The following is a 3,273-nucleotide window of genomic DNA, read 5'->3' as shown; positions in this document are numbered from 1 at the left end:
AATTTAGGCTACGATTTAACCATGTGAAAATAAATAGCACGATGAAGGAGGATAGATTTTCTCAATGATTAAATCATAGATATGAACTTCTGTTTTTTTATTTTATTTGTAACCCTTTTTTATTAACAGTACATGCCTGCAATAGTACAACGCAAAACAAAATTTAAACGAGAATAGATTTTAGGCCAGGTGTTAATTAAGTATTGGTTGAAGACTAATTAAGCTTTGAGAAAATCAAAATTATTGAGAATTATATTAGAGAAGGTTGTGCTCCCCACCTTCCCATATATCCTGCAATAGTATACTAAACTAAACCCTAATTTCCAACACACTTTCATCTTACTCCCATGTTACCTACATCCCTCCACTTACTAGCTAATTATTTACCTCCATATCCTTTCTAAACCTACATCTTACCAACACCTCATAAAGTGCCTTAGCATATATCTTATTCTTTCCTTTCCCATTTTCTATTCCTAGTTAGACTCAAAAAGTCTCTCTCTCTCTCTCTCTCTCTCTCTCGCTAGATCTCTCTTTTCTGTAGAGTCTCTTGTATGCTTCTTGCTGTCTTCCTCATTCTCTCCAAAATTCCTTTTAACTTTAGTAGCAGGAATAGTTGATAAGTGTTTGAATTTCCACAAAATCACCTTTCATTAGATTACGCAATTAAAGGAGAATCATTTATCTATTTGCAATCAGTTGAACTCATGCGAAAGGAAAAGAGGATGTCTTAATTCCAAGCTGCAGAAAAAAGGTAGTGCTCTTCTAGTTCTTTCAATTAGGGTTTGCTTGAAGGAGGAAAAACAAGTGATGTACAGCAATAACTCTAGGTATTATGAATAACTTCACTATAATAAGCTGCTAGGAATAAAACAGTACGCCGGCGCCTTAAATATATAAGATACAGCTTTTGTTTGCTTCTCTTCAAGCTTTCGGCATGCTTATTTTTCTTTTTACCAACTCTAGTTCTTTTTCTTTGAAAGTTTATTTTCTTATCTTAATCCTTAGATTTTATTCTTTTATGTACTAATTATGCTTTGTCTCTACACAACTCATGAATAGATAAAACAAGACCTACAAAAACCAATCAAGAAATCAGCATATGATCTAGAAGAGCAGAAAGAAAAGAAGTTCATACAAACTAAAGATGGCGAATCGATGGTGGGCAGGGCATCTGGGACTTCCGGGAAGTGCTTCCGGGCCCGCATCTGGCTCCCCAAATCCGAAAAACCCAAATTCTGAAATATCCCCAAAATCAACTGGTTCAATTGGAGCAGAATCCAACTCAGATGATAACGACCATGACAACAGCAACAAAAATAATGACAGCAACAACAACAATGGAGACCCACAGGATGGCGCTGTTGTGCCATCTAACCGTCGACCCCGCGGTCGACCACCTGGATCAAAAAATAAGCCCAAACCTCCTATTTTTGTGACGCGGGATAGCCCAAATGCCCTGAAGAGTCATGTGATGGAAATTTCAGGAGGATCTGATGTGGCAGATGCTATTGCCCAGTTCTCGCGCCGACGCCAGCGTGGAGTTTGTGTGCTAAGTGGTGCTGGTACAGTTGCAAATGTGGCGATTCGCCAACCGTCAGCACCTGGTGCAGTGCTTGCACTTCATGGCCATTTTGAGATTTTGTCTCTCACTGGAACATTCTTGCCTGGACCGGCCCCACCAGGATCAACTGGTCTGACTGTTTATCTAGCAGGAGGCCAGGGCCAAGTTGTCGGAGGATGCGTAGTTGGGCCACTGACAGCTGCAGGACCAGTGATGATAATTGCTTCGACATTTGCTAATGCAACCTACGAGCGGTTGCCTCTTGAAGAGGATGAAGAAATTGGTGCAGGTGGGCCGCAGTTGCCTGGGGTGGGTTTAATGGGTGGATTGTCTGATCCGACCGCATTGCCTATGTATGCACCAAATTTGGCATCAGGAGGGAGGCAGCTTGGTCATGATGCATTTCCGTGGCCTCATGCACGGCCGCAGTATTAGAGATATCGTGTCAGATGAAGTAGAAGATCGAAGATTTGGATACGATTTTTTGAGGAAGATAATATTCATGTCTAGTTGCTTCAAGGTAAGTTAGTTAACTACTTTATGCTTGTTTAGTTAGCAGTTGAGATTGTTGCTGGTAAATAATTAACGTGATGATTGTCATTGTACTCTAACGAGTTAGTTGCAATCTTAAACCTGTGCTTCTATGATTATTAATTGAGGTGTTTGTTTTTAGTAGTGATCAATGAACTTATTTTATATTGGAGACAATCCGTTGCAATAATAACACTTAATCATCACTTAATTATTATGAGATTGTTATATATATATTTGTATATCTTTTCGATGAGAATGAAGGGAATGCAATTTTAATATCTCAAATTTGGTTAATTAATGGCATGGCATGTTGCATACCATTCCAAAAAATAAAAATAAAAATTACATGTATGGCTAAAACAAATCCTAGATGATTTTATCTGTTTTCCAGGATATAAAATTAGCTAATGACTTGAATCTTCCTTTTATATAAAATATCACAATGATCTTTTCTTCATGTGAGATGATACCTTTTGCTTTTGGTGCATTTTACGGGCACTGTCATTCTAATTTTTTTATTTTGCTTGCTAATTAATTTTATGGAAACGATGCATTTTTTTTTATGATCGACTAACTAAGATTATGCATGGTCAGGTTTTTAATGTTTCTGTCAAGTAATATCAATTATGCATCGAAGTATATTAACTGATTTTCTTGTTCATAGCATGCATTCATTTCTTCTTCTTTAAAGTCTTCTTAAACCTCAAAAATTCATTATTCATATATAGAGATCACTTGTGGTTCAAAACTGTTCCATTGTTCGATCGCTTGAGCTTGTCAAGGAAGAATTTGATTTTAAATAAGTTGAACTCCTAGTTCGTGATTTCTTGTTCTTTTCTTCAAGAAATGGAAGAATATCATATGATCATGTGCCTCTCTTCTTTATTCATACCTTACTTTTTAATATACATGGTCCTGGCAAGAAGCGCGCTTAGTTTATTGGCTAATTAATTAATTAGACACTACCTTCCTTGCGAGAGGTTGCTGGATTGAAATTCAATGCTTGAGTTCCTATAATGGAATGCTGTAGAGTTTGTCATATTAATTTCTCTTAGATGAAAAGACAAAGATCTAATCTACCAATTTTCATTTAATTGTCCATAAAAAACTCATATTTGAATTTCAAATCCATTAACTCCCACACTGAGAATGTTGCTCTTTGTCACTAGACTAAA

General features: G+C 36.8%; 1 pseudogene across 1 annotated transcript; it reads left to right on the top strand.

Annotated features, from left to right (window-relative positions):
• The first annotated feature begins 1,147 nt into the window (after window positions 1-1,147).
• Window positions 1,148-2,329, top strand: LOC144576350 (AT-hook motif nuclear-localized protein 20 pseudogene; annotated as a pseudogene). Its single transcript, XR_013518629.1, has one exon. The product of XR_013518629.1 is annotated as an AT-hook motif nuclear-localized protein 20 pseudogene (transcript).
• Window positions 2,330-3,273: the final 944 nt, after the last annotated feature.

The sequence above is a fragment of the Carex rostrata genome, chromosome 25, assembly GCF_964058835.1.
Source record: "Carex rostrata chromosome 25, lpCarRost1.2, whole genome shotgun sequence".
In the NCBI taxonomy this organism is placed as follows: Eukaryota; Viridiplantae; Streptophyta; class Magnoliopsida; order Poales; family Cyperaceae; genus Carex; species Carex rostrata.
This window is presented reverse-complemented; position numbering and strand designations above follow the sequence as displayed.